A 27,185-nucleotide genomic window follows, 5' to 3' on the forward strand; every position below is an offset into this window, starting at 1 on the left:
CATCAGTTAGTCTACGTAGAAACGTGCTAAATCAGCTAACACAGTTCCTTTTAGCTGTCATCAGTTAGTCTACACAGAAGTGTGCTAGATCTGCTAACATGGCTCTCTTTCAGCTGTCTTACATTTACATGGTTGCATTTAACATACACAGGCAATATTGTCCATATAATATTTTATTTTCATTGCTTTACTTACTTAGCCTGCATCTCATACATTTAACATATATTTGCACAGAATCTCATGCCACACAATTTAACAGTAAAATTCATACATTGCCTGTAAAATAAGCCAACCAACATTTAATGTTTATAAACTAAAAATACCTTTCATTTCTTAATTAATTATCCTAAAAATATTTCCCACTTTTATCAGTTCATTTTCACATATACATATCTAATAAACAACCCTAAACTTGCAAAAAAATATAATTTAAACAGTTGGCATTTTATCCATATCGAAACATATACACGTAGATATAACACAATTTATTTTTCCATTAAATTCATAAAAATTTTGATTTAATATATATTTTTCCTCTTACCTGATTTCTTGAACTACGCCAACAGGGATTCCGAAAAATACCTGCGGCGCTCACCCGGACCCTGAAATTAAATTCCTAGTTCCAATAAATTATTCATGAATAAAATATTATTTAAATATTTCCTAGGGTCATAATTCTTAAATAAATAAATATACCCTTAAATTTAGCCAAATTGCCAAATTTCCTAAATCCTACTCTCGCTTTGGAGAAGGACGTAGAAAACCCAAATTGAAAAATTACATACGTCAAAATGACGACGACGACAACTAGGACCCCGTGGTGGTGTCCGTTCGTCGATTTAATCACATATTAACGACGAAATTGAGAAAATGGGAAAAAATTACCTTTCCCCAGGAGCATTGCCTAAGCCGTTCCCATGAAAATCTGCTCCAGTAGAAATGTCGGCAGCGGAACCAGGACTCCAACGGCACCTTCCGTTTCCCGATCCGTCGCAAACTCACCGAGTAATTGAGAGAAGGAGAGAAGCGGAGACGGAGGAGTGGCACGTAGGAAAAATATTCAGGAGGGGGGGGGGGGGGCGTGTCTGCTTCTCTCCAGGTTCTTCTTCTTTCTTCTTTCTTCTTCTTCCTTCTTCTTTCTTCTTCTTTTACTCATTTTGTCAGTAACTTTATATATATATATATATATATATATATATATATATATATATATATATATATTAAACTTATACTTATCGTATATATATATATATGTATATTATATATTACTTTAACTTTTATATATATATATATATATATAAACTTACTTACATATATATATATATATATATATCTTATTTTAATTATTTTTTTTATAAATCCAATACAATAATATTTAATTTAACAACTAGTTATTTAATTATTTAATTTATCTTAATTTAATTTAATTTCTTTATTTTTAATTTTTTTTCTTTTTCCCACACCATTCCTTTTATTTATTTATTTGTTATTTTATTTATTTATTATTATTTTTTTTAATTATTTTAATTTTTCGGGTCTTTACACAAGTAGCATCCCTTCGCTCTGATACCCAAAAACTACCTATCAGAACACTCGCATTTCTCAGCAAGCCCTTGGTGATATGTTTACCTCGTCGCATGCACACACATGCATTCACAATATGTTATACCATTATTATTATGTTTTAATTAAATTCGCATGCTCAACACATCCACACAGGAATCATGAAACTTATACTTCATTTTCCAATGTCCTCAGTACGTAGCCCACACAGAACAATTGCGTACATATCAGTACGTGGCCCACACAGGCACCTACGCACTTCTTATCTACATGTGGCCCACACAGGGTACATAACATGGTCCGCATAGGAGCCACCATCCACACATGATACATAACATGACCCACACAAACACCATTATCGACACAGGATATAACGTGGCCCACACAGGCACCACTCCAGCTTTCACAACACATGGTCCACACAGGCACCACTATTCACCAGTATCTATTCTCCATTACCTACCCGTAGTACATCAATAGAACAAGCTCCTCGACCTGCCAATGTCCTACCCCATATAAATGACAATATGACGAGCTCCTCGACCTTCCAATGTCATATCATGATTTAAATCTAGACAATACAACAACCTCCTCATGCCAACATTATATTGAGATGCATACGAATAACCACACCAGTTAGTTCACATAGACGCATCAATGCATTACCATACAAGTATCCAACAGATCAATACATTTCCACACATGAGTCAAACATAACAATTCATTTATCATGTCATAATCATTCCAAGCATCCCTACATGAAAACCCAAATACCACAGTAATTCATATTCAATTTATTAGGAAAAGTTGTTCCCATGTCACATGAATTTAATATCATATGCAATTATCCTTAATATAAACTTTAAACAAAATCATCATTTTCCAGTACTCAAGCCGTTCTAAAAAAATCATATAGATAAATAATAAATTTCATATGCTCGTAAATAACCAATTCACCTTAATAAAATACTAATATAATTTTATTTCCCCTTACCTGATTTTCTGAACCACACCTGCAGGGTTCCCAAAATTGTACCCGTGCGACGTTCACCCGAACCTTGATTCAATCAAATCAACCCCAATAAAATATTATTTTAACCTTTCCTAAATTACAATAATTAAAGAACAGTTAATTTTTAAATAATTCATTTATCCTAGTTTTGGAGCTATGCCTACAATGACACCACGAGAAATCCGCTCCGCTAGACTTGTAGAGAATCATCCCTAAATTCTTGTGGTAGTGGCCGATCATTAATTTGGCTTAAAATTTAGAAAAAATTAAGGTAAGAGTGAGAATTTTCCTTACCCAAGAGATATGCCTACGTTGCTCCTACAAAAAATCCACTTTGGTAGAAATGTTAGTGGCAGAAAATGGAGTCCAGTGGTATTTTTGGATTTTCGATTGACCGAATATTTTCTGAGAAATTGAGGAGAGAGAGTGAAGTGAACAGAGGAGTGAGAAAGTGAAAGTGGACGCAGCTAGGGCTCTCTGTTGCCTTTGCGGGAAAGAAAGAATCTTCCTAAAGCTTGTTCAAGCATCAGGAAACATCAATTCTAATATATTTATATATCTTATATTATAATATTACTATTTTATATACTTATATATATATATATATATATATATATATACACATAATCCTCAGATTGCTTAATTTAATTAATTTTCTTAATAATAATTAATTAATTAGTTAATAATAATTTTTAAAATTTTTTTTTGGTCGTTACATAACAACCATGAAAACCTTTAAATAACCCACTTACCTTGATTTTGGGATGATGTCCAAGAACCCCAAATCAGCAATCTACTCCGACTAAGTTTGAGAGAATCTCCCCGGGATTATCGTGGTAACTTCCGATCGTCAATGGAGCCAAATCTGAAGAGAGAAGGTAGGAAGGCTAAACTTAGGAAGATCAAATGAGAGAGAGGGATTTTTCCTTGCTGAAAATGTAATTTTCGGCTATATATAGGCAGCTATCCACGTAGCTTCGTTGATGAGACATGTGGATTCGTCGACAAACGAAAGAAGAGATTTCGTTGACAAAGACAGTGAGATCGTCGACAAATCATTAAGGTCTGAAATTCCCCTCTTGGTATCTCTTCGTCAACGAAAGTCAGGTACTTGTCCACGAACCATACAAGTAAGTTCGTCGACGAAACCTAGGGGTTCATTGACGAACCTTGATATTGCCCTTCTTGAGTTTCTTTTCTCCCATTTAACTCCCTTTTCCTTATTATTATTTAATTGTTATTATTTTTTCCAAGTCTCTACAAGTTGGCTTTGGCATAGAAGACTAGGACATGCAAGCATGGATCTATTATCAAACTTATCTAGAAAGAAGTTAGTCAAAGGTTTACCAAATACAAAATTCATAAAAGATAAAATTTGTGATGCTTGCCAACTTAGGAAGTAAATTAAAACAAGTTTTAAAAAGAAGAAATATATTTGTATTAGTAGACCCTTAGAACTTATTCATTTAGATTTGTTTGGTCCTGCTAGAACTCAAAGCATAGGAGGTAAGCAATATGCTTTTGTCATAGTTGATGACTACTCTAGGTTTACCTTGGTACATTTGTGCAAGAAACTTCAAAATGAAAAAAAGGATATAGTGTTTCAAATATAAGGAGTGATCAAGGAAAAGAATTCAACAACAAAGAAGTTGAAATTTTTGTAATGAATATGGAATTAATCATAATTGTTTAGCACCTAGAACTCCACAAAAAAATGGAGTTGTTGAGAGAAAAAATAGAGCTCTTAAAGAAATGGTAAGAACAATACTAAATGAACATAAGCTACCAAAATATTTTTGAACTGAAGCTGTAAATACCGCATGCTATGTGATAAATAGAGTATCAATAAGATCAAATTTAAATAAAACTTTCTATGAACTTTGGAAAGGTAGAAGGCTTAACATTTCTTACTTTCATGTTTTTGGATGCAAATGCTTTGTATTAAATGATAAAGATGATTTAGGTAAATTTGATGCAAAAGCCGATGAAGGTATATTCTTAAGGTATGCATTAAAGAGTAAAACTTTTAGAATCTACAACAAAAGAACTCTTACAATTGTGGAATCAATTCATGTAACATTTGATGAAGAAAATCCCTTTAACAAAACAATAAATGCCGAAGAAGTTCAAAATACTCAAAAACGAGAAGACTTAGAAATTGTAGAAGCAAAATAAGAAGAAAATGAATTAAATTCAAATGATGACGCTATAGAAAATTCTAAATTATCCAAAGAATGGAAATATGTAAGAAATCATCCGAAAGATCAAATCATAGAAGAACCATCACAAGGTGTAACTACAAGATCTTCTTTGAAAAATCTATGTAATCATTATGCTTTCTTATCTCAAGATGAACCTAAGAATGTTGATGAAGCTCTAAGTGATGACTTGTGGATAATAATCATGCAAGAAGAATTAAATCAATTTGAAAGAAATAAAGTATGTAAATTAGTTCCCAAACTAGATAATCATTCAACATTGGAACTAAGTGGGTATTTAGAAATAAAAAGGATGAAAATGGAATTGTGGTAAGAAATAAAACTAGACTTGTAGCTTATGGATACAACCAAGAAGAAGAAATAGATTATGATGAGACATTTGCCCTCGTAGCTTGAATGGAAGCAATAAAAATGTTTTTAGCTTATGCATTTCATAAGGAATTCAAATTGTATCAAATGGATATAAATAGTGCCTTTTTAAATGGTTTTTTAAATGAAGAGGTATATATAGCACAACCACAGGGCTTTGAGGACATTCAAAATCCTGATTATGTGTATAAGTTAACTAAGGCTTTATATGGTTTGAAACAAGCCCCTAGGCTTGATATGAAAGATTAAGTGGATTCTTACCAGAAAAGGGGTCTTCTAGAGGAAAGGTTGATAGTACCTTATTTATCAAAACTAAAAAGGATGACATGCTTATAATACAAATTTTTATAGATGATATCATATTTGGAGCAACTAATGATGATCTATCTAAGGAATTTGCTAAATGTATGCAAGATGAATTTGAAATGAGCATGATGGGAGAATTAAACTACTTCCTAGGTTTACAAATTAAACAAGCCAAGAATGAAACTTTTATAAATCAATCTAAATATATAAAAGACATGCTTAAGAAATGTGACATGGAAAGTAGTAAGCCCATAGGAACTCCCATGAGTACTTCCATAAGTCTTGACAAGGATGACAAAGGAAAACCAGTAGATATGAAATACTATAAAGGTATGATAGGAAGCTTGTTATACTTAACAACTAGTAGATCGGACATAATGCTTAGAGTATGCATTTGTGCACGATTTCAATCAACTCATAAAGAATCACACCAAATAGCTGTAAAATGAATCCTAAGATATTTGATAGGAACAATTGATTTAGGACTTTGGTACCCTAAGGACACCAAATTCGAAATGATTAGTTATTTAGATGCCGATTACGCAGGATATAAAATTGATAGAAAAAGTACAAGTGGTACATGCCATTTTCTAGGACGATCTCTAGTATCTTGTTTTTCAAAGAAACAAAACTTCGTAACTTTATCTACTGTTGAAGCTGAGTATGTAACAACATGGAGTTGTTGTTCACAAACATTATACATGAAACAGCAATTAAAAGATTTTAACTTAGAATATTCAACTATTCCAATAAAATGTGATAACACAAGTGCAAGAAACATTTCTAAAAATCTAATTTCACACTCAAGAACTAAATGTATTGATATAAGACATCATTTCCTATAAGATCACGTGCAAAAAGAAGATATAATGCTTGAATTTATAAATACAATCGAGCAATGAGGGGACATTTTCACGAATCCTCTTCCAGAAGAAAGATTTATTTCAATTAGAAGAGAACTAGGACTATTACACAATAGGGAAGTGGTTTAGAAAGAATACAAGAAGAGAAAAGGAGAAAATTGGAAAATTCTAAGGAGTCGGGCAACTAAGTCAGATTTCCCAATCAACTGATAAGCCCTTGTGCTGCTGAATTTCATTATGTTTGTGAGTTAGGCGACTGATTCAGAATTCCCAAACATGTGACAAGCCTCTCGGTTGCTTAATTTCATTTTTCTGTCAGTCGGGCGACTGATTTCAAGTGACCCAGTCGATTGGATCATCGGGGTTTATAAAATTTTAGCGCGAAAACCCTATGTTCATTCTTTCTAGTCAACTGGACTCTATTCCTCCACTCACCCAAAACCCTTCTCTTCTATTCCCTTTGATTCTAAAACCCAAAATCCTTCCTCCAAATGATTGAAAATCATCTTCCCACTTCTTCTCCTTTGAATTTCTCAGGTTTCTGCAAATATTCATTCAAAAATATGTTGAGAACCAAATGGGCTACCAATCGACGTTCTACCTTCAGCCAAGAAGAGATAACCTTGATCCATGGCTGGTTACTCCTCAAGCCAAGCAAAGGTATCATCTCCATCTTCGAGCAACTGATCCTATATTTGGTAAGATAATCAATATCGATTTCTTCATAGCCGATTTTCCAAATATTTTACCAATGTTCAAGGCAATAGGTTGGATTAATTTAGTAGTCTATCAAGCAAAGGGTCTATACCCCAATCTTGTTAAACTTTTTTGTGCCAACATTACACAAAATCAATCGGTTCTTTCCATTGAATTTAGAGGCCATAAAATTATATTGACTCCTCAAACCTTGGCCCCCATTCTTCATATTGACCGAGGTGATTTTGAGTGTCCTACACTTTCTCGTATTTGGATTATGGACCAAGGCTTCACACATGAGGAATTCTTACCTTTGATCATGGTAGAAGCACCCGACCAATTCATAACTCCTCTAAAGTACACTCAGCTGAACCTTCAAGCTCAGATTCTTTAGAAAATCATAACCTACAATATCACACCTCAGATCAGATCACATGATTACATGTCCTATGTGGATTGCTTCACTATGTGGTCCCTTTTGAAAGGGAAGAAGCTTGACTTGTCCAGTTTGCTTTTAAAATGGATGTGGATAAGGCTAGAAGCTCGTAGGGTTACTCTTCCTTATGGTGGCATTCTCAATATGTTGTTTTCTCACCTTAGTATCATCAGTTCGAATGAGTTGTTCATCAAAAGAACTCGGTATGATTTGTTCAATTCTACAACTTTAAAACATGTGGGATATGAGAAGCATGACTAGGGTTGGTTTCTAAGAGGACAAAGAGCACCAAGGCTAGCTCTTGAGCAAGCTCCACTTCCTAAACAGCAGCCTGAACCACAACCTGATACTTCTTCATGGTTCATGCATTTCCATCATCAGTTCACCAATTTTAGTAGTGATGTACGTTCACGACTTCAATCTCTTCAATAAAGTCATTCCTCCCTTCAATCTCATATTTCCTCCATCAATCAAAGACTTAGCCGTTTAGAACATTCTCAGGTTAGTTCCTCACGTTATCCAAGTGATGATGCATTAGATGAGGAATCCAAGGAAAAAAAAAAACGATGAAGGAAATGATGATAGTGCTGATGATGATGATGCTGCTATTGCTGCTGATGCTTGATGATCTTTTTATGCTTTATCTATTGTTTTTTGTTTTGTTATCCCTTTATATATGTATTTAGTTTGTTTATGTTTTGGATTGTATTTCAGTTTGCTTTTTGGTATGTATCTCAAGTTGCCCATAACATTATATACACATATGACTTTCTATGAATATCATTTTGTGTGTATGCATTTGTGTCTACCTTGGACCTTAAAATTCTATTTTTCTCTTTTTTGATTGATGTCAAAAGGGGGAGAATGATTGAGCAAAATTGAGATATTTAGCTAAACTTGAAAGCAAAATTGAAACATTGGGATATTAATAAAAATTGATATATGATATATAATATATTGAAATAATTGAAATATATAAAACTGAAGTTGATACTATTGAATATATTGAAACATTGGGATATTAAGCAAATTCGATATATGATATATAATATATTGAAATAATTGAAATAAATAAAAATGAAGTTGATATTATTGAATATATTGTACTTGCAAAACAATGTTAAAAATATGCTTATTGTAAGGGGGGGATTCTTATCAAGGTTCACTCATTTTTACTCCTTATTTGTCATCATCAAAAAGGCAGAGATTGTTGGCCTAACATGGCTTACTAATCTTGTTTTGATGATAACAAATAAAAGTTCACTTTACATGTTTTGTTACAAGTGATGAAATTTTAAAAATCAAGTCATTAAGTTCAAATGAATACAAAAGCTGATTGCAAGACTCCATGGAAAAGGAATATGAAAGCTTGAAGATCATGAGAGCATGAATATCAAAGAAGACTTGCTAAAAGCTTAGAGAATTTGAAGCTCAAAGTTCAAATGACTCAACAAAGGACAAGCAAAAAGACTCCAAACTTAGAAAGTGTTTTAAAGTCTTAAGAAGAATCTCTATGAAAGTACTTCATTCAAATGATAATTTGATTGGATTTGAAGCTCATTAGGAGTACCATTGACCTAGAGACCATGTTTTGAAAAACCCCTTCAAAAGACTTAAATTGTTTTGGGGAAAGCAAAAGTGTAAAAATATTTTGGAAATAAATTTTAAAAAATCAAATTTTGGTCTTTCCAGGTGACTGAAAAGATTTTCCCAGTCAACTGACAAATATTTAAATTTATTTTGAAACAACTCGAGAGGACCTAGTCAACTAACACGGTTTTCCAGGTGACTGACAAAAATTTGAACAGATTTTAAAACAACCCAAGAGGACCCAGTCGATTGACTCGTGTCTTCCCAGTTGACTAACTCAATCTGACTTTGAAAATCTCAGTGTTTTAAATGAATCTAGGCAACTGACTCATATTTTTCAGTCAACTGACTCTTCGAGATTTTAATTTTAAACATAACAGGTACTTTCCAAATTTAATTTTGTAAATTCTAGTCATTATGAAAACTTGGGAAACACTCCAAGTCACTTGGGGAACACAAAATACTCTTGATTAATCATCTATAAATACCTTCTCAAGGCTAAGGATTAAAACACATCAAGCAATTACAGCAATCAAGCTTTCTTACTCTCAAAAATCTCAATACTCTTAAAAGCTCTCTTGTGCAATTACTTTCTGAATTCTCTACTGAGGTTTGCTAGGAATCTCTAACACAATTCTAAGCCTATACTGAATTTTTTCAAACAAGAAAGAAAGCTCACGGTGATATACCTTTAAAGGCTTCAAACTCTTTCAATTATTATTTTGAATAGAAGTATATTTTAGTGCTGAATTGTTGTACTAGTCTGCTCTTATTAAGAGTGTCTTTGTACACCAAAACTTGTTTTTGTTTGTGTAGATGGTTCAGGTTCTTGAATCGTTGTTGGACCAAGCATGGTGTATCGTTTGGAGAGGCGCACTCTAGCCTATTGAAGAAGAGATTGTAAGGTTGCTCCTACCCGTAAAGGAGTGGTTATAGTGGAATCTTTGGGTGGTTTAGCCTAAGGCGAGGACGTAGGCTGGTATAGCCGAACCTCGTAAAAACTCTTGTCTCACTCTCTTCCCTACTCTCATTTAATTTCTTATTTAAATTAACTGCATGGTTGGATTTTAATTTTTGATCATATAAACTACGTGGATTAGAAATTAAATAAACCAAGGATTAATTTGATTTTTTGATTCCGGAAATCGAAAGGGGGTACGTGAGTTGATCAATATAAATTGCAAAAACCTTAAAGGGAGTATGTTGATTGGTTAACACCCAAGACTAATTAACTGAAAGTTTATTTAAAGCCTGAGTTTTTAGAAGATTGTTGGAAGTTTGAATTGTGGTTTATATTGAGAAAACAAGAACACAAATACTGGGCTTCTTATCAGCAAACAAATATTCTCAAAACTCTACTTTAGTTTGCTAAAGTTATGAAACTTGACAGCATTGTTCTTTATCTTGTGTGGATTGTGTTATGATTGTGTTGATTGAATTGTGTTGAGGTGCTAAAGAGGATATTCAACTTAGTATATTCATTTAAAAAGGTTTTAACAAAGTTATTTTTCCTCTAAACTTAAAATTGAAAACCTACTTTGCTTATATGGTGGCTGAAATTAAAATAAGTTAACGAATCAGTCAAAGAAATTTTAAAATCCCAATTCACCCCCCTCTTGGGAATACACCTTCCTTTTCAGGTACTCATTACAAAAGTTGGTGAGATAAGTGTTGGGTAGGGACTAGAGAAAATTAAAGTCTTATAGAGTTGAGTTTACAAATGAATAGTAAAGCTTCTTGTAAATGTTGCTGGTGATTGTGGGTTTGGAGAAGATGAGTGTAGTTGTGGTCCAATTTGCAAATGGTCGTCTCGATGATGGAAGGAGGTCATATCCAGTTGTTCAGATTTGGTGAACAGTGGGGGGTAATGTGGGAAATTTTTATGGTTCTGAATGGGTATTGTTCTTTGTGTTGGAGCAGTGTTAATTAGAAGAGAAGCTTTCCTTTTGGGTTCATTCAAAAGAGGTCAACCAATGAGAAAAGGTAGTTTAGGAAGTTGCCACTAAAATTGTTGAATCACTGCATTTGGGGATCAACCTACAGCATGTTGAGTTAGTTGAAGAACAAAAATAGTTGTGGTCTTTGTTATTCATCTTTTGCATTTTAAAATTTGAGGTTGAATTTTTTTGATAATGGAAAAATAATGCAGTTTGTTACCAACAGATTATTATTAACTTCCTGATGTCAATGGTATATTCGGTTATTTATTTATGGTGATTTCATTAGAGGCGAATCTTCAGAATTCTGGGATACTATTGCTTAGGAAGCAAGATTTTAGGTTATTTAGGAAATTGATATTTTTGTTTAATTGGTTTGCTTAATTTAGTTTCCTTATCTTCCAAGCATAAGTCTATGAAGGCCCGCATATATTAGTTTTGAGGGAATGTAATGAAGAATTAAAGTTGTTGAATATTGACCCTGTATCACTGCATGTAGGAAAGTTTCTTTTCCTTACAGTTATGTTTTTGTACCAAGGATTTCCAAAATATTTATTGTGGTGATACAGTATAAGGAAAGCTTAGGATACTCTAGTCTTGGAAAACTTTTTTTCTATATCCTCGAATCCATTGTTTCGAAATGAAGCAATTATTATGGAGGTTATGGAGGTTCACCATTCCCTTGTGTTTCAGAAGTTGAATTGGAAGTTGATGATAAGGTCTTAGTTAAGAGTTATTTTGTAGATAAACCAATTGTACTGGGGAAATATTTGACAATTTTTGTTTAAGTTTTGGAGGTCATTTAAGTTGGGTTTGGTCTATTGTATAAGGCTTCCACCCAGAACAAGGTCAAGAAAAGTGGATGTACAAAGCTTATGGTTGTTTGAGATTTGGACACGTGTAGTAGGTGTAATGAGATTTTGGTGATGTATTTCAGTGAGTTATAGAGTCAAAGATGCATGTGCATAGAATAAATGAAAACGTCCATGTTAGGTTGTGAATTAAATTTTAATTAAATTAGGTTTGGATCTGTAAGAACCTGATCTGTGAGATCCAGAATAAATAAATAAGGAAAGGGCAAAATAGTAAATTGAGCATGCTTCATCGACAAAGCCAGAGTTCGTCGACGAAGGCCTTTTAGTTGTTCGGTGACAAAATGCAAAGGCTTGTCGACAAGGAGAAGCCGAGAGGTTTCGGGAAATCCAAAAATCTCAGGCTCGTAAACGAGGCAACCGCTATGTCGAAGAACTGCCTACGTTGGCTCGTCGATGAAGACGTCGCCTCGTAGACGAGGTTGGCTGAGTCAAAGGTCCTATAAATATCTTTTTCCATTGCTTCATGGCTAAGATATGAAAATCCTCTCTCTCTCTCTCTCTCTCTCTCTCTCTCTCTATATATATATATATATATTTATTCATCGTACGTTGTTAGAATCGACGATTTGATGTTACTACGAGGATCAGAGAAGGATTCTCTTCGAGATTTGTGGAATAGATCATTGTTTCGAGCGTTTTCAGGATTTGACCCAAAATCGAGATAAGGCTCGGTTTTTATTTCCGTTTGGTAGTTCTATAGAGAATGGAATTGTAAGTATGTTTTGTACTGTGATTTATAGGTTTTAGGAACTTGGTTCACTGTTTAGGAGCCATAGAGTTCGGGTTTGTATTTTTGGGGAAAGGTAAGGGGATTCTATTTATATCGGTTATTTTTGAAATAGGATTCGATGAAACTATGGTTCACGGTCTTGCGTGTGTTTTGATTACTTATTTGGGGAAATCTAATGGGTAAAATTATGGGATTTTCATATTATAGTTTTGGGAAAAAAGGGGCATTGAGTTGCATCTCTGGTTTCATTGGAAAACCGTGGATATATTGTGTTATGGAGATGGTCATGCCTTGACTTGTTTAAACTGTATTTTTGGAAAATCATGATTTTTAGTTTACCAAATGGGTGTAGATTGAATTGTTATATAAACATGCATGAGTTGTGATTTTCTTAAATGAGATATAGGAACGGGGTTCCGAATTGTTCCAGGTTGTGAAAGAGTGTCCAGCTCTATATCTAAAGGCGTGCAATACCGCCTTTCCGGATAATCATCGAAGGGTGTGGAACCACCAGATGTACTGGTACTATGCCATGGGAGCCTGGGGCTACGCTATGTGTTGAGGATGCCGTGTAATGCAGGCCGACTTCAGGCAAAGGGTGTGACGACACTGGGTTACTTGATCATGTGTGTGTGTGTGTGTGTGATGAGCGCTATACTGGAACTGTTTTGTGAAAATACTAGAATTGTATTGAACTGTGTATGTTTTATATCATGATAACATTCAATTGCCACACACCTATATAACCTGAATCTGCCTTACTGAGAAGTGTCTCACCCCTCTCGTACATACATGTTTTTCAGGTCCTTTGAGTAATCGAAACTAGCGTCATTGTGTTGGGAGCATAGTGATTGGTGTACTGTGTAAAGTGCTTGTGTAAGTACTAGGACTATATTGGGTTGTCATTTTGGGTTTTGGCTGGCACCCGGGTTTATGTTTTGTATTATGGAGCTTAGACTCCTTCTGTATAGACTCTAGTATGGTACCATGTATGTATAGAAAGAACATTTTCAGTTGTGTATATGTCATGTATGTGAATGTGTATAGGGTGTACGGGAACCCCACGGGGTCAGACCCTCATTCATTATTGTATCATTGGTGTTTTGTATGATACAGGGACAGGTTAGGTTACTATATTACACCCTGAGTCCCATTGCCGGGTTCGGGGCGTGACTGGATCTATAGGCGTGTGTGCACGTAGGAATATAATATCTTGGTATTGGACAATAATAAATTAAGTTTGAGTGCCGCCTTTGATGATGAGTTTCCTATTGTCTTCATGGATAATGCAAGAGTTTTTTTCAAGATTGGTACCCACCTTTGTTTTTATTGTAGGATAAGATTGTCGCTGAGGTTTCCTTGTGGAGTTCTGTGTTGGGAGGTTTTAAAAGTGATCGCAGAGGTATTGGGGTTTAGGCTTAACAAATATGCCAAGAATTATTGGATTCTTGGTTGTTGTGGTATTGCTAATAAGATTCCCTACTGTGAAGTCTAATGTACTGCTCAAGCATTCATTTCTTTTAAAGTTGATAGTTACATTCTAGATGAAACCTTGTTTAATTGGCCAAAACGCAAAACTGAGTATGCATTTAATGTGAGAACTCAGTAAGAATATGTTCACTTTAAATATGATAAAATAATTATAAGAACTAATATTGTGATACTTCGGGAGTTAGAAACTTGCTCATGAGATGAGTTGGAGGCAAAATTCGAGAATGAATTGATTTAGGGACGAGTATTGTAACTCTAAGACTCGTCCATAGAGTTCTTGGTGGTAGGAGAAGAAGGAAGTTTATTTTGGAACTAGAGGATGATAGAGGAGTGATTACTAGGGATCCTAACTGTATTACAACTTGATTACTGAATTTTGTAGGCACCACTTTTTAGAGAATGATTTAGAATATATTTTCCATTAAGAAAGAAAAATGTTATGTCAGTATTAGATCTTTGGTGGAAACTAGAAATGAGAACTAAAGATGTTGAGTGTTAGTGCTGAGACAAGGGGTGTAAGGGGTGTTGACTTTTTGAGTCTGATCCCTGGTTTTGATAATGGCAAACTACATGTTACTAATATGTGTGCCTAAGTACTTAAACAACAGGTTAATTATTTAGATCACACACATGAAGTGAAGTGAAAGTTGGGAAGACCTTAAACGAGCACATACTCCTTACATATTCCATAAGAATATGAAGAGCAAAAGAAAGAAGAAAAAGATTTTTATTGTAAATGCATTTATGTTTTAAATTTGGTTTGTAATAAACATTATATGCATGATATGGATAAAAGCTCAGTGATGACTATAGACTGACCATAGGGAACCACAGGACCTTAGGGATTTTGGTCAATCGACGCCAGATTTTTGGGACTAATTAAAAAGCTCAAAGACCATAGATTGACTTTAAGTTTCAAATTATCATGTGAAAAGTCCCCTATAACTTAGAATTAACATTCATGTGATTACGGGTGACTTCAAATGAAAATCTGGACTTAAATACACAATTTGAATGGCCTCGGTTGACCGAACTCAAAGCTATATAAGAGCTTCGCTTGACCAAACTTGCCAGAGTTAACAGTTTGACTACTCGGTCGACCTAACCAAAATACACGTAGACCTTCAGTCGATCGAACCTCCTTAGGGTCAAAGATTTGACTATTTGGTCGACTAAACTTAAAATGAATGTCAACGCCCTGGTTGATTGAACTGGCATGTGGGAAATCTCAACGCTTTGGTTGACGGAACCTCCTAGTTGTAAAATGGCCTGGTCAACCGAACATCCAAATTCGGTCAACTGAACTTAACTTAGTTGACCGAACCTCTAAGGTTCAAAAAATCGCCTCAAGTCTGGTCGACCAACACCTCAGTTCAAAAACACCTTGGTCGACCAAACTGAGCAATCTGGTCAATCGAACCTTAAAAATGGTCGACCAAACCTCTCGGGTTGCTCAATTTTTACCGAAGTTAAATTGGGTTATTTTTAATTAAACTCACTTAATCTTTTTCCAAAATACCCATCGTGTCCCCAACGGTTATATTTTTCCTCAAGTCTATAAATACCCCTTCATTTGTCTTAATTAGGGAGAGATTAGCAAAAATCATTAAGAAAAATTCTCTAAAATTTTTATATTCATTTTTTCATCCTCTCTTAGTTGTTTATTTGGAAAATCAATTTCAAAGAGAGTGTTTTATTTATCTAGGACATTTTGTTTTACTCTCATCTTGCCTTCATTTTTCAACTCATATCTTTTGAGAGTAAATCCATAGTTTCTCCCACATATTTTATTTGATAAATATCATTGGGAGTAAATCATTCTTGGCATGTGAATCTTGCACATCCATTGCAAGATTTAAAGGCTCAAGTGCTTATGTTTGCAAAAATATTTTGAGCCATAACCCTAGACTCTCCAGCACTTCATTTGGAAAAATATTTTTGGAGAAAAAGTTTTATTTGGGTATAAAATCTTTGAGCACTCATTATACACATTTTTATTCAAAGATTATTTTTGTGAAAATCACATTCTCACATTAAGCTTATTTTCATATCATACGTGACTGTATTTTGAGCTATTGTATTGTACACATCTACTTATATTAGAAACATATTTTTTTGTACAAAATATTTTATTTGATTATTTTTTGCATTCCTGACGTATGATCGGAAGAGAGAGACTAGCCCTATGAATAGTCCTAGACTGGTTTAGACCCTGTTAAGAGAACTAGGTGCACCATCCTGGTAAGGTGCTATAAACGGTGTCGCTCCTCCTGTGAAGTGAGAAACTTAATGGAATCCTCTTACTTATTAGCTTGAGGTGGGGACGTATGTAGTATTGACTGAACCCCAATTACATTTCTTGTGTCTGCTTTTAATTTCTGTAATTTAAATTTCAGCACTAGAATGTCTTTCATTTATTATTGTGAATGATTGGGTTTATAATTGTATAGAAAGACCCTAGGTTTGTGTAATACCGATTGTTGGATTAGTTGAACCTAGGAAAAATTTTTAAATACCCAATTCACCCCCCTCTTGGGAATACCCCAATTCCAACAAGGGGTATTAGGATAGGATGTGTTATCCATCGGTTCGTGTTAGTTATAAGTTTTAATAGAGTTGTTTACAAGTTTAACTCAAAACTTGTTAGGTTAACGATGGATTTTTATTTGAGGTTATATTTAGCAAATTTTGAAGACGATATTTTTATAAGGAGAGGAGAATGTAATGCCTTAGAAAATAATTTGCATATAAGGGTATATAAACATAATTAGTATACGTAAATGTTGAAAATTAACTAGACAATGTTTAAAATTAATTCCCTTTAATGAGAAGCATTATGTATCTTGCAGGAAAGGAAGATAGTAAGATGTAGTGATCCTAAAAATAAAATAAAATAAAATAATAAAAAATAATTATATAATTATTAAATTTAATTAATTAATTAATTAAACAAATAAAATGAATAGTATTATAATGTCAATATAATATATTAATAGTATATATATAAGTTTTAACATCCTGAAGCTTCAGCTTTAGGAATTTCAAATTTTAGAGAACACACACACCCATCACCCTCACGGTTCTCTCTCTCTCTCTCTCTCTCTCTCTCTCTCTCTCTCTCTCTCTCTCTCTCCCTCTCTCTTCAATTTTTCTTTGTCTCTTTGCCAAATTGAAAAACGAACATCATATCCAGGTCCTAACTTCGCTCTTGAACATTTTAACCAGAGTTGATTCGTTGTTTGTATGTCATAGGCACCACTCTAGGGCTAAGGTAAGAGGAATATATTATGTCAGATTTTTATTTTTAAAAATTTAACAGATTAAATTTGAGTAAATGATTTTGGGAATATTTTTTTTTAGAGTTAAATTAAACTGCAGGGATTTGATCAGATTGGATTTTTGGGAATATTTTGGAATTAAGTCAAACTGCAGGGATTTGATTATATCGGGTTTTTTTTGGAATATAATGGAATTAAATTAAATAGGTGAAATTGATTATACCCACGTTTTATTTAAATTTACTGAATGTATGTCTGTGAAAATTTCTCAGGTACTTTATGAAATTATAATTATTATATAAATTGTGTGGCATGAGAATGATTTATTTGTTTTTATTATATAATTAAACCAGTTGGAATTTTTATGGTATTATGTGGCAAGAATTGTGGTATTATACTTATTTCTAGAATTAAATTGGGAATAATGAGGATATTGTGGATATGACAGTTTTATACTGATTTATGAATGTGACAAGTTTTATACTGATTTGTGAATATGACGGTTTTATACCGAATTTTGAAAATGAGATCATGTTATTATTTTTATTATACAAATTGCATTATATGGTATAAGAAACTTGATGGACCAGATATGTAAAGGAAGCTTGGTACCGTAGCTAGTAAGATATATCAATGAAACCACACTATTCTAAAAGTGTTGGTAATTGGATAGTCGATTTGACTAGAGAAGAGTAGTGTACCCTCCCAGTATACGAGCCAGCATGGGGTTGTACCCTCCTGATATATGGACCAGCATGGGGTTGTACCCTCTCGGTATGCGAGCCAGCATGGGGTTGTACCCTCCTAGTATACGGCCCAGCATGGGGTTGTACCCCCCCGATACGCAGGCCAGCATGGGGTTGTACCCTCCTAATGTATGGGCCAACATGGGGTAGGCAAATCGTACTTACAGATATAGTATGTTGACTTAGCCTGGTGGTAGGTCAGTCATGGCTAAGCCTAGGCTTCAAACCACACAATCTGATCATATGGGGTTATTACATGATGGTTATATGATTGTCCATTCATGGAGGTTCTTCATGATTATATATGTTGATTTACGAACAGAGAAATTTATTAGGCCAAAGCATGTTTTTGAGAAAAGTATGTATTATAATATATATATATATATATATATATATATATATATATATATATATATATACAGGTGTGAGTACAGTTTTACATGATTTCACTATTAACGTTAAATTAATTAATGGATATGGTTTTACTACACTAAAACTCATGTGACCAAACACTGATAATAATGTATTCTATCTTACTGAGAAGTGTCTCACCCTATCATTATCAAATACTTTTTAGATGCCATGAGGAACAAGTAATCAGAGTAGCGCAGTGGAAGTGTGGGTGGGATAGAAGGTCTTATTTAGAATTGTTAATATTTTATTTGTGTAGCGATGAGTTTAGAGCTTTATTGTGATATCCATTATTTGATAAGTTTAGATCTTTAATGTGATATTGGGATAGTTTAGTACTCTGATAATTAGAATTTGAGGACTTCCGCTGTCTTTATCAGTGATTATTATAATATGAAATATTTAGGTTATTACAAGTGGTATCATAGAACTTTGAACAAAATTTTTCGGGTCTGCTACATTTTTGTGTCTTGGTTCTCTAAGAAACAAAATTCCATGGCATTATCTACTACGGAAGTAGAGTACATAGCAGCTAGTAGTTGTTGTGCACAAACTCTTTATATGAAACAACAGTTAAAGAATTTCAATATAGAATATTCGGCTGTACCAATTAAGTGTGATAATACTAGTGCTCTCAATATTTCCAAAAATCTTATCTCTCATTCTAGGACCAAGCATATTGACATTAGACATCACTTCTTGAGAGATCATGTGCAAAAAAAAAAAAAGATATCATACTTAAGTTCGTGAATACAAATGATCAATGGGCTGACATCTTTATAAAACCTCTTTTAGAGGATAGATTTATCTCAATACGATGAGAAATAGGCCTATTGCATAGTAGAGAAGTAGTTTGAAAAGGAAGAAGGATGAGTGTGGTTTTTTTCATATTGAAGATCAAGCGACTGACGAATTACCCTCAGTCAACTGAGCACTTTTTGACTTACTAGTTTTCCAAGATAAAGCTCATCAGTTCATTGACATTTTGGGCATAGGCGACTGACTCGTTACTTGTATGTGAATTTTTGAAAAAATACACAAGTCAGGTGATTGACTCTTCGAGCATAGTTGACTAACACGCAGCAGTATAAATAGTAACTGTTCATAAAAACCCTAATTTTTCACTCCTCAGTCTACTAAATCTACTTCTCCTCTCTTGTAAACCCTTTCTCCTTCATCCACGAGTGTTCCCTCGCGAAAAATCTTCCAATTAAACCTTGAAGTTCATCCTCCTACTTCATTCACACGTTCTTTTCAAGGATTTCACCATTCAAACCTTACCAAAAGTCATGCCAAGAACGAAAACTACAGCGAATTGAGGTTCTACCTCTGGGAAATATGATAGAAACAGAATTGAGCAATGGCTAGTGACACCCTATGCCAAGCAACTTTATTGTGACAATATTCGATCTACTGGACCCGTCTTTGGTAAGGTCTTAGATACTACATTCTTTCAAGGTGGTTTTCCTGCTATTTTGCCTATGTCTAAAGCTTTAGGTTGGTATCGTTTTATTACATATCAATCAAAATGAACGTATCCGAATTTGGTTAAGCTCTTTTATGCCAATCTGATCAAAGGAGAAATTGTGACCTCTGTTGGCCTAACAAGACTTACTAATCTTGTTTTGATGATAACAAATAAAAGGTAATTTAGCATGCTTTGTTGAAAGTGATGAGACTTCAAGAATCAGGTTTTTAAGCTCAAGTTCAAAGTTATCACAAAGCTCATTGCAATAATACATGAAAAAGAAATGAAAGCTCAAAGAACATATTCCAAAGACACCTTGATGAAAGCTTAAAGAATTGATGGAAGTTTAGAGAATTAAAACTCAGAGGCAAGATGGACTAAACAAATGACAAGCTTGAAGACTCCAAGCTTAGAATAGAATTAAATCTTAAGAGAGTCTCTATGTAAGTACTTCATTCAAATGATAATTTGATTGAATTTGAAGCTCATTAGAAAACTCATTGATTTAGAGACTATGTTTTGAAAAATCCTGAAATTTTTTTTTCAAAAGTCTTAAATTATTTTGGGGAAAGCAAAAGAACAAAAAGAAATTGGAAACAAAATGAAAAATCAAGCTTTTTTGTCCGTCCAGATGACTTACAAAATCAATCTAGGCGACTGACAAATAAATTGACTAATTTTGAGAGAACCCGAGAGGACCCAGGTGACTGATTCATTGTTCCCAGTCGTATGACTCCTTACTGAGTTTGAAATTTTCAGTGTTTTAATAAATCCAGGTAGCTGACTCTTTATTCCTAGTTGACCGACTCTTCGAGATTTCAAATTTTAAATATAACGAAAGTTTCCAAATATGATTTTTTGAAATCTAAATGTTATGAAAATTTGGAAAACACTCCAAGTCACTTGGGGAACACGAAATACTCTTGTTTAAACATCTCTAAATACCCCCCCAAGGCTAAGGATTCAATACACCAAGAAATACACAACAAACAAGCTCTCTTGCTCTCAAAACTCTCAAAGCTCTCTAGCTCTCAAATTCTCTAAAGTTCTCTACTGAGTTTTTTTGTGAATCTCTCATGAAATTTCTAAGCCTACTCTGAATTCTTCTGAAGTCTTTCAATCTAGAAAGAAAGTTCACGGTGATATACTTCTAGGGCTTCAAATTCTTTCAATTATTATTTTGAATTAAATTATATTTCAATGCTTAATTGTTGTACTAATGAGCTCTTGTTGAGAGTGTCTTGGTACACCAAATTTGTTTCTTGTTTTGTAGACGGTTCATGTATTTGAATCGTTGTTCGACCAAGCGTGGGTATCATTTGGAGAGGCGAACTCTAGCCTATTGAAGGAGAGATTGTAAGGTTTCTATTGCCCGTCAAAGGAGTGTGTAAGGTTGCTCCTACCCGTAAAGGAGTGGTATAATGGAATCCTTGGGTGTGTTTGCCTAAGGAGAGGACGTAGGCGGGTATAGCTGAACCTCGTAAAACTCATGTCTCACTCTCTTCCCTACTCTCATTTAATTTTTAGCTCATGTAAACTACATAGTTGGAATTTAATTTTTCAGTTCATATAAACTACGTGGATTGAATTACAAATAAACTGAAAATTAATTTGACTTTGGGATTGCATAAACCAAGGAGGGAGTACGTTAGTTGATCAATATTTATTGTGGAAACCATAAAAGAGTACGTTGATTGGTTAGCACCCAAGACTCATTAATTGAAAGTTTATTTAAATTCTGAGTTCTTGGAAGAGTGTTGGAAATTTACCTTGTGTTTAATTTTGAGAAATCAAGTTCACTAATACAAGGCTTTTATCAGCTACATTCTTAAACTCTACTTTGAGTTACTCAATTGCTAAATCTTGGAAGCATTGCTGAATTAATTCTATATTGTGAATCTTGTTTTGGGAATATTGGTTGGTTGAACTAAATTGCTGAAAGAAGTATTCAAGTTAGAACTCTCATGCATAACGGTTTATAACTAAATTAATTTTCCGCTGAACTTGTGATTGTAAACCAACTTTGTATGTGTGTTTGTTGAAACCAAAAAGAGTTAAGAAAGAATTAATTAAAGAGGGTATAAAGAAATTTTAAATTCCCAATTCACCCCCTTTTTGGGAATACACCTTCCTTTTCAATTGATATCAAAGCAGGGTTATAGCAATCTTAATTAATAGTTATATAAAGATCCCTATTGCGCACTTAGGTGTGTCCCCTTTTGATAAGGGTCAATCCTCAACTAAAGCCCCTATTTTTTGTGGTGTAAACTATACTTTTTGGAAACAAAGGATGATAATCTATCTACAAACCATGGATTGGAAGGCATGAAAAGTTATCACACATGGTGACCACATCTCCACTAAATTATTTGATGGCAAAGAAGTGCCCAAAGAAGAAAAATACATGACTGATAATGATTTTAAGATGTTGCAAGTTAATTCTAGTGCCATGAATGCACTATATTGTGCCTTAGATGTAAATGAGTTTAATAGGGTCATGACATGTAAGTTAGCCAAAGAAATTTGGGATAAGTTAGAGGTAACCTATGAAGGAACGGTCGATGTTAGAGATAGTAGAATCGACATGCTCACAAGCGAGTATGAGGCCTTTAGGATGAACTCGGATGAAACGATCACTAGTATGTATACTAGGTTTACTCACATAATAAACTCCTTAAATGCTTTAGGGAAAAATTACTCAACATATGAAATAATTCAAAAAATCCTTAGAGGACTTCCTACAATATAGGAACCTAAGGCCACAACAATCACAGAAAGAAGAAACCTGAAAAATACCTCCCTTGATGAGTTAATTGGGTCCCTTCTCACATATGAGATGGCGATAAACAAAAGAAATTTTGAGAATAATAATAAAAATAAGAAATCAATAGCCCTTAAGGCTGCCAAAGAAAGCTCTAGTGATGAAGACGAAGATAATGAATTAGATGTTGAAGAACTAGCCTTCATTACTAAATGACTTGGAAAATTTTTCGGAAAGAATAGGAAATTTCCTCAGAAGTTTAAAGGATCAAAAACAAACAAAGAAGAATCAAACAAAAATAAAACTAAGAGGGAACCACATACGTGTTATAATTGCAAAAAGGTCGGACACATTAAACCTAATTGTCCACCGCTGAAGAAAGACAAGAAGAAGAAAAAGAAGGCAATGAAGGCTACATGGCATGATACAAGCTCAAGCGAATCGGAGAACGAATCAAGTGAACAAGAAGTTGCCAACATATGCTTCATGGTGCACAATGACAAGGTAAACTCCTACTATAGTTCTTTAGAAGAGTCTAGTGAAGAATCATGTAACGATTCATGTAATAGTATGCCCTCATACAAAGAAATTCGGGATGAATTATTTGCCTTACACAATAAGTTCATTAAAGTATCTAAAAGGAATATAGCTTTGAAAGAACAAAATGAAAATATGAAAAATCAGTTAGAATCTTCTAAATCAGATGAAAAAGGAAAGGAATCTCATATTGATGATATCATGAAGAAAATTAACAACATGTCTCAAGATTTGGTAAAACTACAAATAAATGGAGAAAGCATGAAAAACTTAGAGATAAGTAACCTTAAAAGTAAAATTGAAGATAAAGACAAGATCATTTACAATTTTACTAGAGGAAAAAAGAATTTTGAAGATGATTGGACAACAAAGGATGATTAGTGACAAAGAAGGAATTGGATACAATGGAATAGAAAACAAAAAGAAGAAGAACCTATTTATGGGATATTTTGTAAAAGAAGCAAAATACTATGCTAGTACATCCTTTATAAATATTCATGAACACACTACTTGCTTCTTATGTAGGAATAAGGGACACATAAAGTTTAATTGTCCACTTAAAAAGAAGTATGTCAAAATAAAAAACAAAAAAATGAATGGAAAGTGAACACTAAAAATAGATATAACTTGAAAAAAATTAAGAAGGTTTGGGTCCCAAAAGTAACATTGTAAATCCTTCCATGTAAGTATGCTTTAGGACCACTCCATCAAAGGAAAAATGGTACTAGGACAGCGGGTGTTCAAGACACATGATCGGGGATAGAATAAAGTTCACCACCCTAGTTAAAAAAGATGGAGAATATGTCACATTCGGCGATAACTCTAAAGGTAAAATCATCGGAATCGAAAAAATTGGTAATGAATCCTCATTAACAATAGATGATGTTTTACTAGTGGATGGACTAAAGCATAATATTTTAAGCATAAGTCAACTTAGTGATAAAGGGTTTGACATAGTTTTTAAGCAAGATAAGTGCATAGTTCAAAATCTAAGAAAACATGAAGTGTTATTTACTACTTATAGAGTTAACAATGTATATTGTATAAACCTTGAAAATCTAATCTCTCAAGAAGTAACATGCTTGACTGCCATGAATGAAGCTAGTTGGCTTTAGCATAGAAGATTTGGGCATGCAAGCATGGATTTATTATCAAACTTGTCTAGAAAGAAGTTAATCAAAGGTTTACCAAGCACAAAATTCATAAAAGACAAAATTTGTGATGCTTGCCAACTTGGAAAGCAAATTAAAACAAGTTTTAAAAAGAAGAAACATATTTCTACTAGTAGACCCTTAAAACTTATTCATTTAGATTTGTTTGGACCTACTAGAACTCAAAGTATAGGAGGAAAGCAATATACTTTTGTCATAGTTGATGACTATACCAGGTTTACTTAGGTACTCTTTTTAGCCTTCAAGGACGAAGCTTGTTATATCTTAATAAATTTGTGCGAGAAACTTCAAAATGAAAAAGGATATAGTGTCTCAAATATTAGGAGTGATCAAGGAAGAGAATTCAACAACAAAGAAGTTGAAAAATTCTATAATGAGTAGCATGGAATAAGTCATAATTTTTAAGCACCTAGAACTCCCCAACAAAATGGAATTGTTAAAAGAAAGAATAGAACTTTTCAAGAAATGGCAAGAACGATGCTTAATGAACATAAGCTACCAAAGTGTTTTTGGGTTGAAGTGGTAAATACTGCATGCTATGTGATAAATAAAGTATCAATAAGATCAAATCTAAATAAAACTCCCTATGAACTTTGGAAAGGTAGAAAGTCTAACATGCCTTACTTTCATGTATTTGGATGCAAATGTTTTGTATTAAATGATAAAGATGATTTAGGTAAATTTGATGCAAAAGCTGATGAAATCATATTCTTAGGATACGCATTAAAGAATAAAGGCTTTAGAATTTATAATAAAAGAACTCTTACAATTGTGGAATCAATTCATGTAACATTTGATGAGGAAAATTCATTCAATAAAACAATAAATGTTGAAGAAATTCAAACCACTCAAAAATAAGAAGACTTGGAAATTATAGAAGTAAAAGAAGAGAAGAATGAATTAACTTCAAATGACATTGCTACAGAAAATTCCGAGTTACCTAAAGAATGGAAATTCGCAAGAAATCATCCTAGATATCAAATCATAGGAGAACCATCACAAGGTGTATCTATTAGATCTTTATTGAAAAATCTATGTAATCATTATGCATTCTTATCTCAAGATGAACCTAAGAACGTTGAAGAAGCTCTAAGTGATGATTCATAGATAGTGACTATGCAAGAAGAATTAAATAAATTTGAAAGAAATAAAGTATGAAAATTAGTTCCTAGATTGGATGACCATTCAATTATTGGAACAAAGTGGGTATTTAGGAATAAAAAGCTTGAAAATGGAATAGTGGTAAGAAATAAAGCTAGACTTGTGGCTTAAGGATATAACCAAGAAGAAGGAATAGACTATGATGAAACCTTTGCTCCCGTAATTAGAATGGAAGTCATTAGAATGTTATTAGCATATGCATCTCATAAGTAATTCAAATTATCAAATGGATGTAAAGAGTGCTTTTTAAAATGGTTTTATTAATGAAGAAGTATTTGTAGCACAACCACCAGGCTTTGAGGATATTCAAAATCCTGATTATGTGTTTAAGTTAACTCTAGTCTTGTATAGATTGAAACAAGCCCTTAGGGCTTGGTATGAAAGGTTAAGTGGATTCTTATTGGAAAAGATATTTCCTAGTGGAAAAGTAGATAGCACATTATTTATCAAAACTAAGAAGGAAGACATGCTCATTATCCAAATCTATATGGATGATATCATATTTGGTGTAATAAATGAAAACTTATGTAAGGAATTTGCTAAATGTATGCAAGAGGAATTTGAAATGAACATGATGGGAGAATTGAACTACTTCTTAGGACTACAAATTAAACAAGTTAAGAATGGAACTTTTGTTAATCAATCTAAATATATAAAAGATATGCTTAAGAAATTTGATAAGGAAAGTAGAAAGCCCATATGAACTCCTATGAGTACCTCCATAAGCCTTGATAAGGATGAAAAAGGAAAACCAGTAGATATGATATACTATCGAGGAATGATAGGAAGTTTGTTATATTTGACTGCAAGTAGACCGAATATAATGTTTAGCATATGCATGTGTGTCCGATTTCAATCAGCTCCTAAGGAATCTCATCAGATAGCTATCAAACAAATCCTAAGATACTTGATTGGTACTATTAATTTAGGACTATGGTATCCTAAGGACACTAGTTTTGAAATGATTAGTTACTCAGATGCGGACTATGTGGGTTGTAATATTGATAGAAAAAGTACAAGTGGGTCTTGTCACCTTCTAGGACGGTCTCTTGTCTCTTGGTTTTCCAAGAAACAAAATTTCGTAGCCTTATCCACCACTAAAGTTGAGTATGTGGAAGCAGGTAGTTGCTCTGCACAAACTCTCTACATGAAACAACAATTAAAAGACTTTAATTTAGAGTATTCAGCCATACCAATAAAATGTGATAATACAAGAGTGATAAATATTTCTAAAAATCCAATATCACACTAAAGAACTAAGCATATTGACATAAGACATCATTTTCTTAGAGATCATGTACAAAAAGAGGATATACTACTTGAATTCATAAATACAAATGACCAATGGATGAACATTTTCACAAAACCTCTTCCAGAGGAAAGGTTTATATCAATAAGACAAGAACTTGGTCTATTACACAATAGGAAAGTGGTTTAGAAAGAATACAAGAAGAGAAAAGAAGAAAAATTAAATTTTTGGGAAGTCGAGCGACTGAGTTCTAAGACCTAGTCGACTGACAAGGGACTGACTTGCAAAAATTCAACTTCTCTGTCAGTCAGACAA

This window comes from Malania oleifera, chromosome 9, assembly GCF_029873635.1.
Source record: "Malania oleifera isolate guangnan ecotype guangnan chromosome 9, ASM2987363v1, whole genome shotgun sequence".
NCBI classification, from domain to species: Eukaryota; Viridiplantae; Streptophyta; class Magnoliopsida; order Santalales; family Ximeniaceae; genus Malania; species Malania oleifera.